The sequence below is a fragment of the Pollicipes pollicipes genome, unplaced genomic scaffold, assembly GCF_011947565.3.
Source record: "Pollicipes pollicipes isolate AB1234 unplaced genomic scaffold, Ppol_2.1 Scaffold_7262;HRSCAF=8765_pilon_pilon_pilon, whole genome shotgun sequence".
NCBI classification, from domain to species: domain Eukaryota; kingdom Metazoa; phylum Arthropoda; class Thecostraca; order Pollicipedomorpha; family Pollicipedidae; genus Pollicipes; species Pollicipes pollicipes.
The window spans coordinates 22986949-23002620 of NW_023597055.1; the positions used below are offsets into that span (position 1 = coordinate 22986949).

General features: G+C 55.0%; 1 protein-coding gene across 1 annotated transcript in view; it reads left to right on the top strand.

Annotated features, from left to right (window-relative positions):
- The first annotated feature begins 4413 nt into the window (after positions 1-4413).
- The window catches only part of LOC119113590 (uncharacterized), a 78413-nt gene continuing 67154 nt past the window's right edge, over positions 4414-15672 (top strand). The window contains exon 1 of the mRNA XM_037237881.1: positions 4414-4537. The gene's annotated coding sequence lies outside the window, so the exon portion shown is untranslated. The remainder of the gene's footprint in view (positions 4538-15672) is intronic.

Below are 15672 nucleotides of genomic sequence, written 5' to 3' on the forward strand. Positions count from 1 at the left end.
GGTTAGGGCTAGACAACTTTGTAATATGTTTTTGAACACGCGCGCTCGCAAGTAATAGCAACAACAGCCTCGACACCCAGTGTTGCAGTCTCCCTAAGCCGCGCGGCGTCGGCATGTGGCTGTGACATCAAGTGATGGTCAATAAGCTAACAAAAAATATGACACATCTTCAGGAAGATGGCTGGTAAACTAGGCAAATCGGCACATACGTTTAATGTGGTGCAAAGGTAAGCTAAACGTAACTTTAATCTCAAAAGGGCGTGGGGCGCGGCAGTCAACACTGCTGGCCCCCCACATTGAAATGTGCGTGGGGGGGGGGGGGGCACGGCCCCCTGACCCCCTGTTCCTACACCCATGAAAACAGCACAGGCTTGAGAAAAACATTTATCACAGATCGTTCCGATTTGGCTTAGGTGGCGCCTGCTCCCTTGCTGCCATGAAAATCAGCAGCGACTGTGGCAGATAATACCATGAATGAATTACGTGAAGACCCCAAAAGCTGTTGTCTGACTGCCGTTCTGCCGAAACGTTAAATGCACGTTGGTATACGAAAAATGCAGCGTTCTTTTTCCCGGTAGGTCTGGGTGGCACACGACTACGACGAATTAAAAACATACGACGAATGAAATGAGGCAACCTTCTTGGCAGTGGCGACCGGCGACATATATTTTCACTCTATCATTTTGAGGGTCATTACTTTAAACGTACTCTGCAAGTAAAATCCTGTGTGTGTGTTGTGTGTGTGTGTGTGTGTGTGTGTGTGGTGTGTGTGTGTGTGTGTGTGTGTGTGTGTGTGTGGGTGTGTGTGTGTGTGTGTGTGTGTGTGTGTGTGTGTGTGTGTGTGTGTGTGTGTGTGTGTGGTGTGTGTGTGTGTGGGTGTGTGTGTGTGTGTGTGTGTGTGTGTGTGTGTGTGGTGTGTGTGTGTGTGTGTGTGTGTGTGTGTGTGTGTGTGTGTGTGTGTGTGTGTGTGTGGTGTGTGTGTGTGTGTGTGTGTGTGTGTGTGTGTGTGTGTGTGTGTGTGTGTGTGTGTGTGTGTGTGTGTGTGTGTGTGTGGTGTGTGTGTGTGTGTGTGTGTGTGTGTGTGTGTGTGTGTGTGTGTGTGTGTGTGTGTGTGTGTGTGTGTGTGTGTGTGTGTGTGTGTGGTGTGTGTGTGGTGTATTTGGATGGGTGTGGGTGTGGGTATGCGCGTGTGTGATTGTACCATAAATGATTGTGCGGAGAACTAAACAAGAAACACGTTTGTGTGCGTTTTACGCTGTTAAGCTGCATGGTCACGTAAACATGGGCATGCAAAGCTTGAAGAAGGCATTTCTAGGAAGAAATGACATTTAATCTGTCGTATTAGGGTACAATAGGGACCTAGAACACCAAGTTTGCTACCAGTCGCGATATCCCGTAGAGGTCAATCCGCTGGATTTTCCGGGGAATTCTTTCTTAGTTTGGTGAAGACGAAGGTCAAATCGACCAATCCTATCTTCACGAAAAACTACGAATTTGGGGCGAAAGTTAAACAACGCAGTACGATGGGGTATCCGAATGTTCTCCTGCCTTGCAAACGCCGTTGCATACATGTTGCATACATGTCGATTGGGTCATCAAACTGGTGATTCCACTAAATCGTAAGCAACGAAATAATCAGGCGGTCTTTGTCAGCTGGGACCACTGGTAACTGGTTCCATGCTTATTACATTGAGCAGACAGCGCCCAATCGAATGCTGTCAAGAGCCGACGAGCCAATCACACCATCCGACCACCAATGCCATGGACGGACAAAAACTCTCCACATGCTGACAGTTCTTGCAAACGGTTGGTAACTGGGACAGTATTAGCTTGCAAACAGCGACACAATTGGGTCGAGTCGTCCACGTCAGGCTTCTGGGACAGAAGCTGTCGATAAGTTCAAGCATGACCCTGTGGGCCTGTGTTCCTTGAACACCAAGGAGCTCAAAGAATCTGCATCTGATCAGTCACACGCAACCACCTGAAAGTCCGACCAATATTATAGACCACACAGTGATCAGCGGTGCGCTCGGTGCTGCCGGCCCACCTGGCCAGCCGGTCCGCCAAGCCAGCCGGCCCGCTGACCGGCACCTCCACGCCCCTGGCGGGATGTGAAACCCTCACTCCCCATCCTCGAGATCCCAGCGGGCGACCGGTCAGCGGGACACCCCAAATGACCGGGGAGCTCCAAACGCGACCAAGGATCCATCAACCGGCGACAGGTGAAAAGAGGGCTCACTGCATGCCCTCAGTGCACAATCTTCCGACAGGGAGCGCACCAACTGCCTCAAGTGACATGACAAAGAATCGGTTAATGTTGACGTGAGCTAAGCTTGCCCAGCGCAGGTCATGCGGATGAGATCCATGCCAGCTGCCCCTCTTTGTAGTACATGGCATGCTAAAACCGAGCCAGGAAGCAAACGGCGCGACAATTATTGCGCACATAGTCAAGATGATAACGTATGGGCAGCCCATCCGAGTCCCAGATGGGGCCCATGCACCAGCCCGCCTGCCTCCCATGCTGGTATGTGGCCAGGTTGCCCACCTGGGGCCCGTTTGGACCTGAGTCTACGCCGTTCACCCTTGTTGCAAACTAGTTTGTACACGATTAGAAACTATCCAGCCATGGAGAACAAAATACAAAAAATAGTGCACAAATATACAGCGTGTCAGGATGTGGGCAGTTCATTGGGTCCAACACGGAGCCCAAAGGCTATCCCGCCCGCGATATGTTGACATGAGCCCAACTTGCCCAAATGCATTCCATGTGAGCCCCAATCCGTGCTGCTCTCCATTGTTACGCACTCATTTGTTACGTTAAGGAAAAATCCAACGCGGGAGCATAAAGTAGCACACCTAATGCCCCTGTGCCAAATGTGGTAGCGTATATGCAGCCCACATGGGTCCTAGATAGAGCCCAAATACCAGCCCACCTGCAACCTACATAGGCATGATCCCAGGTAGCCCATACTCAGCCCATACGAACCCCAGATCATGTGGCCGTCCCATGCTTTAGTATAATTGTGCATGATATGGTAATACCCCAAGACAATCAAAACAATTGATATGCACATCATCATTGCGTACGTGACAATTTGATTGTGTATTTGGCGTATGGGTGGCCCATCTGGACTCCAGAGTAAGCCTAGATACCAGCCTGCCTGCAGCCCATGTTGGCATAAGCCCAGCTTGCCCACATATGGCCCACATGGATCCCATTACAGCAAACATTCCCTCGCCGTGGGCTATTTCTTCTTGACGTGATTAATTCCGATAGAGCGATACAAAGCACAAACATTTCTGAGGCATGCAAAAATATATGATGTGGGCATTCCCCATGGGACCCAATCGGAGCCCAGTTAAAAGCCCACCTGTAGCCCATGGCTACATTAACCCAGTTGCCCCACGCTGACCCCATGTAGGTCCCATTTCAGAATGCTGGCTGGGATTGTTGTCACCTGACCAGCTGCATTGCATATGCGTATCCAGCAGCCTATGAACATATGACTGTGGTGTGTTCTGAGACCACATGTTGCGTCAGGCTCAAGCAAACCTTATCCCGTATTTGCTGGGCAAAGGTGGAACAGCCCACCCTAGACTTTACCCTTTGCGTCATGAAACCAGCAGCCGCCAGGGCTCAGCTCTGGTAAATGACTAGGTTACAATGTGCATAAACTGAAATTTTTCACTAAGATGGAGGCAAGCTAATGTGCCCGACCAGGTCCAGTTTGGAGCCCAAGCTGAGAAGCTTGGGGCACCTTTAGCTTCTTGCGCTAATATGCCCGACTGATCCTCAAATATATTTCAGTCACGAAGGTAAAAGATACGCGCACACTCGCTTCGGCCAACAGTTCTTGGTAACAGCACCAATACCTAACCATTTGGGAACGTCGGGTGGCCTACGCGATCGGGTTTCATGAAGGCCAACTAGGGTCTAAAAGTTCGATAGATTTTCTTGGGGCAATGGGACATGGAGACAGATCACTGGAGGGTGGTTGCTATAATGCACATAATAAACTGGTTTCCCGGGGTTGCAGTATTGAGTTCATCTGGTGCTTCTGAATTGATACATAACTGCTTATGCCGAGCGCTTCTTTAACGCAAAACACGCTGGATCGTCCTCGAATGGCTTGTTTGCCTGGGTCCTACACTGCCGCCCTGGCTCTTAAATCTCTTACAGATTGGACACAACTGTTATTTTTTTCATTTTTTACGTTCACATTGATTCATCTATTCATTCCACTCATCAGACGTCTTCTAATACACACGAACACTTTTGTCCCTCACCACATATGCGGCTGTTTCGGCTTAACAAATGTCCCAGTGACATCATACGGTGATCAGCGCGGGGTAGCGCGCAGCGGGACAGTGTCACTCAACATTTATCGCCTTGAGCAGAGCCAGGGTCGTGTATTGAGGCCTTGGTGTGAAAGAGCAGAACTCCGCCCATCTGCGACGGTGTGCTTGAGTGTTTATTTGTATGGTGTAATGCTCCATCCATGCCTGGGCCGTGACTGCCTGCATACCAGCCCAATATGTAAGTAAAGCCTGTTCCGTGCTGCATTCATCCAACGTGTACTGAATGTAGCTGTTATGAAAACTCAGCCATGTATTGATGCACAAATGTTCTCAGAAGACCACCAGAAATGCTACATGATATCTCCAAGCGGGTCATGCCACAACATATCCATCATCTTATGACTTATTCAGGAAAATAATTCATAAATGACATGCATATCTGCCAGCATCCTCCTTTCTTGCTTTTTGTATGTGCCAAATGGCAAATTCATGAGCTGCTCTTGCCCCCCCCCCCCCAATATTCATATGCTTTATGACTGGATCATCCATGATCTGGGAGGGTGCTTAAGTCAGTGTCCAGAAACCTTGATAAACTCTAAGGGTCTTCAAGCTCAGGCCCTCCTTTTTTAGAAGAAGAAAATCACCATGGTGGCATTTTGGTCATAGCTGGTAATGATCGATCAGACTGATGTTGAGCATATGGGAGGGTGGGCACATTGTTTGGTCCAAGTGCCATGAGGTCAGCAGGTAACTAGCCAGTGACAGTCTGTGAAGGCCCTCAGTAGCTCCTATGAGCCCTGCTGCAGCACTGTGGGAACAAAAATCTTCTGGCTGTAATATAATGTGAACAAGCTGCCAAGTTTCTAGGTAAATTAGCAGGACAGCTTAGGGGGTAATTTTAGGTTAGTACTACAAGTTATGTTAGACAGGTATTGTTAACCCAAAGGTATCTGTGCAAGTTATGCAGAGCAAGTCTTCAACAGGATGTAAGCTGTGCAATAATTATTTAGTTGTTTTAGTCACTGGATACTGCTGTGCCCAGGGCTTGATAGCAGGGCAGTCATTCAACTATTAGGAACAAGATGTTTCTCAGCTACATGGCCACATTGTTCTTTTAAGTATATATGATCAGTAGGATTCCATGAGCCAATTTAAAGGGTGCTCTTTCAGCCAAGTGGTCAGCACCATCTGCTGACCCATTGGCTGAAGTACTGCCCCCCCCCCCCCCCCCCCCCAGGGCCCTGCCCCTGACCCTCCCCACCCATCCGATGTGAGGAGAGCACAGCCTCAAAGACCCTCCCATCTAGGCATGCCACTGGCAGGAGTAAGTTGAGTTCAGAAAAATAGCTTCAAATCATGACATAACTATTAATTTTGGATCTGAATTGAAATTGCCTTAAAATTATCTTGAAAATGATCAGTTTTTGCTGGACAGCAGTGGACCAGGAGCCAACTGTCATATTGCAAAGTGGGTTTGTATGTATTTATTTTTCTGCTTTTATGATATATTCATCAGTTGATCATTGAAATATGTGGACTATCATGACATTAATGCACTTAAGCCAAGTCACTGGTAAACCTAAACAGACACAGAAAATATCAGCAATCAAAAAGACTTAAATCAATTCAAATTCAGCCCTATGTAATGTATGATCTATGATTTGTCATGTGACTGCTATGAGTGCATGCCTTTTAGCATGTATTATGGGAACTATCCCTCCACAACAGCTGGATGCCAGTGGTGTAGGTGCAGCTAACATCTCCAGCATGTTTGAATCCTGCCATAAAATGAATTAGGGGCCCCATGGAATGATGTCACCAGGTGCAGCATCCTAGTTTGCTGGGCAGGTGGCAGGTTGTCACACCCATCTGGCCAGTTCTACAGCATAGTTGCAGCACCTTTTGATGGCAGGGTGATAGTGGCCATGGTGTCCCTTTGTGCCACACACCAAATGGATGCTGGACTGGCTGTCAGACCTTGGCTACACATTGGTTCAGCTGACAGCCATCTGTTGTGCTGCAAGATCTGTTTAGGGGTTTGAGCTGTATATTGTGCATACCCAGGGACTGCTAGGTCAGCATCAGGTCAGCCCATGCTGTATTTGCCAAAATTGGGCTTTTTAGGTACCCTCTGTGCCAGGCATGGCAAGTCTGAACTTAGCAAGTTGTAGTGAGACCAACATAGTTTTCCTCGCTGGTGTGGAATTTTGTGATGGACAAAAGGCAGCGATTGAGCGGGACATAAGCCCGCTTGTAATTAGCTAATGTTCAGATGGAGAATGCGCTCAAACTGTAAGCAGCTTCCACGTCTGACGCTGCTCGTAAAGCTTGGTCCGCCAGCCAGGTGCGCTGCGACCCCACCTCTCGCGTGTGGGCTGCGGCCGGACCGAGCCGAGCCAGGCCGCGGCTCCGGCGGTCGCGCGTGGCCTGGGGCGCGCGCTGTCGACCGCGGCCGCCGCAAGCGGGGGAGTCACGATCGTCACCCGCTGGACTGACGCAGCCCGGCTGTGTGGGCTGACCGAGCGCCGCGTCACGTGGCCAACTCGACCGCCGCACGCGCCGGGCGCAAGAGGTCACGTGAGGTCACCCTGGGTCATTGGCTGGTGGCGCGGGGGGCGCAGAAGCAGACGGGGAGGTCGGCCAGGCGTCCGCCGTGGGCTCTGCGAGAGCCGGTGGGGCGGCGCCCTGCCGTCGGGCTGTCGGCTCGCGGTCCACGGGCTGGCCCGCTTGCGCACGGAACAGACGGTCTGTGGACTGTCGGGACTCTGGTGTGCTGCGTGGGCTGGCCCACCCGGGCACGGAACAGACGGTCTGTGGATTGTCGGGACTTTGGTGTGCTGCGTGGGCTGGCCCGCTCGCGCACGGAACAGACGATCGGTGCGCTGTCGTGGTGTAAGATGTGGGCTGGCCCGCTCGCGCGCAGAACAGACGGTCTGTGGACTGTCGGGGCTCTGTTGTTCTGTGTGGGCGAGCGGTACACAGCTTAGTCCAGCTAATGCCATGTCCGTGCCGATCAGCGCGGCCCCGGGGACAGGGGCTGCTGCTGGTCTCTCGGGTTCCTGTGCAGCCTCCCGCTGTTCCGCCGCGATTCGTCTGGGTGTACCCGGACTCTCACGCGGGGAGGAACGGGGCGACATGTGGCCGGCGCTTTCCGTCCGCTCACAACCATTCATGTCATTAACGATTCTTAGCACCGCCTATTTTGGGCGTTAACGACGCGTCGGCATTTGGCTCGCGCAGCGTCGTGTTCCGCATCTCACGGCAGGCAGCGTCGCACTATGTCAAACCGATTGTCTCGGAGCCCACAAATCCTGGTCAGCGGCCAGACTCGACGCCCCCACGCCCCACAAGCTCGCAGGCGGCTGCTCGCGAGAGCCCTACCAAGAACACACTCCCAGTCTTATGATTCTTAGCCGAATTTTGATTTCGATCGCTCTTTAAAAATGGTAGGCGCTCCAGCTACTCAGTGCCCCTGACCTTCACAAAGATATGGTCTACGTGACGATAGTACATGTGAGGCTGTGTATCATCATTTTTTAATGTGTTGGATTTGCATGTTGGTTTTTGCGCGCCCCTGGAGAAATTAACGAGTTAAGTTGCGAGAGGAGAGCCCATCGCAACACCGTCCATTTGATAATACATTCGTCCATCCGGCCCGCGAAAAGAGACGTCCAGCGTACAGGCTTTTAGTATTTGTTCAAGAAAGCACCGTGATATTTTTAGAGGAGGAATTTCGGGGTGATTGCATGCGCGGTTGAAATATGTTTTTCCATATCTAGAGGGGCTAGCAGACCCATAGGCTGACAGGAGTGCGCAATATCAGCAAATTCATCCTTAATAATCTGTAAGATATGGAAAAATGTGGGGACAGAAGACGCGTTGCAATGTTATAGCTTGGACGAAGGTGGTGCCATTTTTGCTAGTTTATATGTATATACACATGTATACATACGTATATATATATATATATATATATATATATATATATATATATATATATATATATATATATGCATGCATACGTACATCGATCAAATAACCAGCCTCTTCAGTATACCTTATGTATAGCAGCCTTTAACGTTGACTGTGTACGGGGTGTTGGGAGCCTAGATGACACCTTTTTTGCCACCCTTCAGTGGCAGTGTCCGCGCAGAAGTGTAATATTTCGCCGAATCTCTCCGAACCCCCGTCCTCTTCAGGGTGGCCACAGCTCGATGTATTGAGTACCGTAATATGATCGCTATTTAGCATTTCGGCGTCATTTGGTCTGTACCTCCCAGCATGTTTAAGGTCGCTCACTCAACATAAGAACTTTCAACCCATGAATCTTAACTCATCCGCTCACTTTAGCATCTGCGTAAGGTTTACGGGGGGGGGGGGGGGGGGGTTGGCGAGTCATTGTCACAGCTCCTCGCACTGGTTGTGCCGCTGGGCTGTTGAGGTATTTGCACCCCACGTGGGGCTCGGACTCTGTCTTGGGACCCGGACTCTATCTTGGGTCTCCGGAGTCCGAAATGCTGCTGATGGCCGCCCTTTCGCGGCAGAGAGTGGGAGTCACGCAGCTCGCGCGATCTATCCACGGTGGGCCGCTCTGGCTCGGTGGTGTTTATTCAGCCCCCAAATCGTGTCGGTTCTCTGTTGTCCTCTGGCGTAAATACCCTCTGCAGCGGCTTCTGAGTGGTGGAGCGGACTGGGTCACGCGACGGTGGAGGATGCGTCGGCGTGCAGGGAGCGAGCGGAGCGGCTGGCGGACGGAGGCGCTCCAGCACGCAGGAAGCCGGGGCGTTGTGACAGGTGCGCTGGTGTCATAGTGGATGTGGTCTGCAGCCTTCGTTCCCCGCCTCGTGAATTGGTCTGTGGTGACCAGACATGTGCGGTCAAATCCAGTGATAGACCCTTCCGAATGATGGCGGCCGGTAGTGTCGTGGTTGACGCGTCTGCGTTAATCATTGCACGTCTGGGCATTCGGAGGTATGGGGTTCGACTCTCCGTGTGCCCGCCCTTCCTGCCAGGGTGAGAGGTAGGCGGCGCCATGTAGCCTCAGCAGCTGAGTACGTCGTAAAGCCCCAGTGGCCAACAAAAATCCTCTAGAAGGATAAAGATGTTTCTCGTTGGCAGAGTTGAACCTCGTGGTGACCATGCCGTATTGCAGCAATAAGCTGCTGCTCTGTATAAGCTATGATATTTTTTTGCAACCGTTATTGACATGAATGTGGGACATGAATGTGGTACGTACCAAAAAAGAAAGCTTCTGATATTATGTAAAAGGACAAAAAGTCAATAAATTCGCAGCCGACGATGCTTCTGATGCAAATGCTGCTGGCGACAGCACTTATACGACAGAGCGCCTTCACAGCATTACTTCTTATGCAAACAGTTTTACGCGGCAACGCTGTGAAGGAAACCCTTTTACTCGACATTACTTCTATGCCGCACATCTTCTGACGAGAAACTTCCGCACCAAATTTATTCCAAAATGTGTAATGCAAGACATTGTGTGTGACACAGTCTCTTACGCAGACACTTCTAACGCATACCTATTTTAGGCCATTAGATTATAATGCAAAGCTTCCGCGCGACGTTACCTGTACGCGACACAACTTCTAGTACAAGTTCTGCGCGGCATTGCTTCTAATTCAAGAATATGTGCGCGTAAAATTCAACCCGGCAGACTCCTAACACAGGCAGCTCCACTTGACGTCGCTTCTCACAAGAAATGTCAATCCCCGTCTTTCCATGCTCCCGACATCCCAACGGTGGATACTGTTGTGGACGAGGGTATAACATTGGTTTGTACCTGTAACTAAAGTTGCGCATAAATAGCGCATGTCTGCGTATATACCAATGCATGGCATTTCCTCACGTACAGCGCCTGCAATTGATTTTTATGCAAACCATTTCATGTTTTGGAGATGCTTACTGCTGAAATTACTGTACACAATTTGAAATTCAGATGGGATAGTTGGCGTGAATGATAATGAGAATGAGGATGATGAGGATTAGGATGAAGATGATGATGATGATGATGATGATGATGATGAGCATGAGCATGAGCATGCAGATGAGGATGAGGATCTCCCTGCCAGCGCCGCGTTGGACAATGGCCTTTCACCAGGTGGCCATCGCACCCGCGGCGGCTGAGTGACTGGCTGAGATGAGCAGCTGAAGATAGATGCCGTGGGCCGCCGCTTACGTATCAGGGGTGGCTCTGCCTGGTCCAGCTCGAGAAGGGGCATGATGTGGCAATCCGCCGGGCGTGATGTGGCAATCCGCGGGGCATTATGTGGCAATCCGCGGCAGACCTTCAGCAAAGTGACGAGGTCTTATCCCCGCATTTCCCACGTCAATGCAGTGTTTTGAGTACTTTTGGTTTGGTGGTTTTCTACTTCGATCAATTTCAGTTGGGTGCACCGCTCTGCAGCTGTGAACTGGGTGTGGTTGATGTTTCTCCACAACCGCTTCCGCCACGCGTCTATACCGTCCATTGGTCGGTTGACTCCGCCTGTGTACCGCCACCGGCCAGCTGACTCAGCGTCTGCGTCGTCAATGGTCAGCTGACTCCGCGTCTGCGCCGTCAATGGTCAGCTGACTACACGTCTGCGCCGTCAATGGCCAGCTGGCTTAACGTCTGCGCCGTCAATGGTCAGCTGACTCCGCTGTCTGCGCCGTCAATGGCCAGCTGACTTCACATCTGCGCCGTCGATGGCCAGCTGATTTCGCGTCTGCGCCGTCAATGGCCAGCTGACTCCTCGTCTGCGCCGTGCCTCAGCCTACTCAAATGCGTCGCTGGTTCTGCCGTGTGCCGCCTTCTGCACTTCCATTGATCAGCTGACTCCGGCAGCATGCCCTCCCTCGGATGCAGTCTGATCAGCTGACTCCGCCAGCGTGCCCTCCCTCGGATGCAGTCTGATCAGCTGACTCCGCCAGCATGCCCTCGCTCGGATGTAGTCTGATCAGCTGATGCCGCCAGCATGCCCTCGCTCGGATGCAGTCTGATCAGCTGACTCTGCCAGCTTGCCCTCGCTCGAATGCAGTCTGATCAGCTGACCTCGCCAGCTTGCCCTCGCTCGGATGTAGTCTGATCAGCTGACCTCGCCAGCCTGCCCTCGCTCGGATGTAGTCCGATCAGCTGACTCCGCCAGCTTGCCCTCGCTCGGATGCAGGCTGATCAGCTGACTCCGCCAGCATGCCTTCGCTCGGATGTAGTCTGATCAGCTGACTCCGCCAGCATGCCCTCGTTCGGATGCAGTCTGATCAGCTGACTCTGCCAGCTTGCCCTCGCTCGAATGCAGTCTGATCAGCTGACTCCGCCAGCATGCCCTCGATCGGACGCAATCCGATCAGCTGACTCCGCCAGGTTGCCCTCGCTCGGATGCAGTCTGATCAACTGACCTCGCCAGCTTGCCCTCGCTCGGATGTAGTCTGATCAGCTGACCTCGCCAGCTTGCCCTCGCTCGGATGAAGTCTGATCAGCTGACTCCGCCAGCTTGCCCTCGCTTGGATGCAGTCTGATCAGCTGACCTCGCCAGCTTGCCCTCGCTCGGATGTAGTCTGATCAGCTGACTCCGCCAGCTTGCCCTCGCTCGGATGCAGTCTGATCAGCTGACTCCGCCAGCTTGCCCTCGCTCGGATGCAGGCTGATCAGCTGACTCCGCCAGCTTGCCCTCGCTTGGATGCAGTCTGATCAGCTGACCTCGCCAGCTTGCCCTCGCTTGGATGCAGTCTGATCAGCTGACTCCGCCAGCTTGCCCTCGCTCGGATGTAGTCTGATCAGCTGACTCCGCCAGCTTGCCCTCGCTCGGATGCAGGCTGATCAGCTGACTCCGCTAGCATGCCCTCGATCGGATGCAGTCTGACACCACTTCGTCACTGGCCCATCCGGCTGGCGCTGGACCGTCTAACGTGTGATGTCTGGCACCGCCCGTGCTCCCGTCGTCGTTGGCTCCTGAGCGCCACCTTGTTCCCCGTCGTTGGTTCCGGACGTCCTCCCCGTTCCCTGTGTTTGCTCCGCCGCCGCATGCCGCCGTCGTCAGCGGCCAGGGCGTTGCCTCCCCCGTCGTTCGGCGGCTGGCGACGCCGCTGCGCGCTCTCCATTGATCAGCTGGCTTCCGTCGGCGGCGGCGGTGGCGGCGGCCAGACGGCTGCGACCGGGCGCTGCGGGAGCCGCCTCCCGTACCGAGCGCCGGCGGGGCTGCGTGTGCCGCCGTCCGGCCGTGGTGCGAGGCAGTGTGTGGTCGCGGGAGGCCGGACCCGGCGGCGGAGAACAGGTGAGGCCGGCCGAGCGTGCGCTCCCCCCGCTCCCTGCCCTCCCCAGAACGTTATTTGGGCCGCGGTGACGCACCAGCTGCTGCGGGCGGGAGTGTCGCGGGACTGGGTGCCTGAGCTGCGAGAGTGCGACGGAGCGGCGGCCAGCCTCGGGGAGGGGGTGGGGCCCTCGACCAGCCTCGGGGTGGCAGTGAGGCCCTCGGCCAGCCTCGGGGTGACACTGAGGCCCTCGGCCAGCCTCGGGGCGGGGCGGGCGAGCCTGCGCTGTGGGGCCAGTCCCACGGACGAGCTGCGCTGTGTAGCCGATCCCACGGACGAGCTGCGCTGTGCAGCCGATCCCACGGACGAGGCCGCGCCGGCTCGACCTTTTTTATATTGATTGTTGACGTTGTCTGCCGCGATGGAGCACTGCGCTAATCAGTGAAATACACCGTTCTGCACCCACCAGCGCGTGGGATGTTAAGAAAACACCTCTGACGGCGGATTTAGACCAGCGGTGGCGGGGCCAGCGTCGGCACCAGTTTGAGAGCAGGCCGTCTCCGAGTCTGCAGCGTGGTGCTGCTCCCGCAGTGCCGGCCTGCTGAGCGGGAGCTGACGTCATCCCGACGACTCGGGGGGGGGGGGGGGGGAGAGAGGGAGGGGTGCCGGTAGTGTAGTGGTTAACGTGTCTTTGTTAACCACTGCGCGTCTGGAAAACCAGAGGTACGGGGTTCAATTCCCCGCGGTGCCCGCCCTTCCTGCCGGGATGAGTGGCTGGCGACGCCATATGGCCTCAGCAGCTGGGTGTGTCGTAAAGCCATAATGACAACGACAACGGCCGACGACTCCGGCTGAAACTGGCAGCCACGCTTGGGTGGGAGGCCGGCGGCGCACGGGGCCGCCGCGAGCCTCTCCCCGGCATCGGTCGGCTGTCACCTTGTGTATCGATACGCTCTGTGTGATTGGCTCTGCCACAGTTCGATCGGGGCTTGGCGGCGGCGCTCGGCCGTGTATAAAGCCCCGTCGATGCCAGTTTTGGGGCGGCGGTTGGCCGGGGGGTGTTTCCGTGCTATGAAGACACTTATCAGTCCAGGTTAGTTCAGTTCTGTTTAGTTGATTACGGCTGCATCCTCCAGTATTTTCATGCCTTTCATGGATATGAGGCAAGATGATTGAAAACTCTTCGGGCAGGGGAAGACGTCATTTGGGTCGGCACCAGGTGGTATCCAGTGTGTGTTGTCCGGGCGGGAGGAACGGTGGGTCGTGGTCGGGTGGTCGATGTACGAACTCAACTGGGTCTGTGGCCTTGGAAGTGGTGACCTCAACTGGCAGCGGCGACCTTGCTGACGACGGTTGATTGGCAGATCAGTGGCCACTGACGGGTCGGCAGCGGGGCGGGGTGGGGCGGGGCGGGCGGGCGGTGTGGGGTGGTGTGGGGGTGGGGCAGGGCAGGGCGAGGCCGGTCCGCAGATCCATTCATTGCCCGGCCGCCTTTAATTACGGCGGAGCTGGCGGCGAGCCAGTGCCGCTGGCGGGAGATGGCGCCCGAGCGGAGCTAGCGCAGGTGGCTGGATGTGGCGCCCGAGCGGAGCTAGCGCAGGTGGCTGGGGATGGCGCCCGAGCGGAGCTAGCGCCGATACCTGGAGATTGCACCCATGCCGGACTGAGCCTGCATGGGTGCGCTCTGCCATGCCCCAGTGGGCTCTGTTGACCTAATGTGGCCCTTCACCATGCACTTCGTCCTCGCCAGAGCGCACCACGAGGCGCATTCCCGCAGCTTGTTTGAGCCCGGATGTCCCCTGAACCGTTTGACGGTGCAGCTGCCGCTCCGCTCGGCGAGGCCGCTCCGGACCCTCCTGGTAGTGAAGCTGCTCCAGCCTCCCCCCGCTCCCTCCCCCATCCCACCTCCGACAGAAGAGTGAGGCTGTCGGTGAAGCGACGGCCGTTTGTTTGCTCTGCGGCACGCGCCGTCGGCTACCGGTACTGGCGCGCGCCCGCTCGAGCCGCGAGCCGGCACGTGCGAGACGAGGCCAGGCCAGCCGGCCGGCCGCTCCGCTCGATGCGGCGGCGTCCGACCGGGACTGGCGCTGGTGAAGTGGAGCGCGCGTACACGGTGTATGCTGACGCGGTATTCTACGAAACAGGTGAACCGACTCCCCAGTGACGCTCGTTTCATTACGATATTGCAAACTGGGATTGTGTCGAGTAGGGGAATGGTGCAGCCATTGTGTCGCTCTGCATTTGTCTTCCTCGGTATCCGTTTGCCGTTGTGGTCAAACTGAGCGGATGCACTCCGCGTGGTATGCTGTTCGCTCAGATGCATTTTACTGGCATGATGGTCGAAAGTTCGTGACATGCCGTTATGTGTTTCGACCGTCATGTCTCCTTGCATCTGTCGCGCCATTGTAGCACGACAAGGACGGTGTCGCATTTTACGCGGATTAAAAACAAACTTGTTCGCGGTTAGATACCATTCGGTGATGAGCAGTCACGCCCTCGGCGCAAGAGGTGTGGCCAGTGCCAGCACGGCAGGAGGACAATGCTAGTCGTGGCCAGTGTGGCAGCGTCCAAGGAGGCCAGTGCTCCAGCTGATGGGCGATGACGAGCGCAAACATTGTAGCCAGTGTGGCACCATCGAAGGAGGCCAATCCTCCGGCTGAAGGGCGATGACGAGCGTCGCTGCTCTGCTGCGTCCGGCGGATTGTCGTCATATACTCAGCTACGTGCAAGGACCCTGTCCGGTCCGCCTGCCTTCAGACGTCCGACCCACGGTGGGCGGCGTCTCTCCGTCCGCGGACGCTCAGCGCTCACGTCTGCCGCTGTCCCGAGCTCACGTCTGCCGCTGTCCCGAGCTCACGTCTGCTAATGCCTCGGGCTCACGTCGGCTGCTGTCCCGGGCTGACGTCTGCCGCTGTCCCGAGCTCACGTCTGCCGCTGTCCCGAGCTCACGTCTGCTAATGCCTCGGGCTCACGTCGGCTGCTGTCCCGGGCTCACGTCTGCCGCTGTCCCGGGCTCACGTCTGCCGCTGTCCCGAGCTCACGTCTGCTAATGCCTCGGGCTCACGTCGGCTGCTGTCCCGGGCTCACGTCTGCCGCTGTCCCGAGCTCACGTCTGCCGCTGTCCCGAGC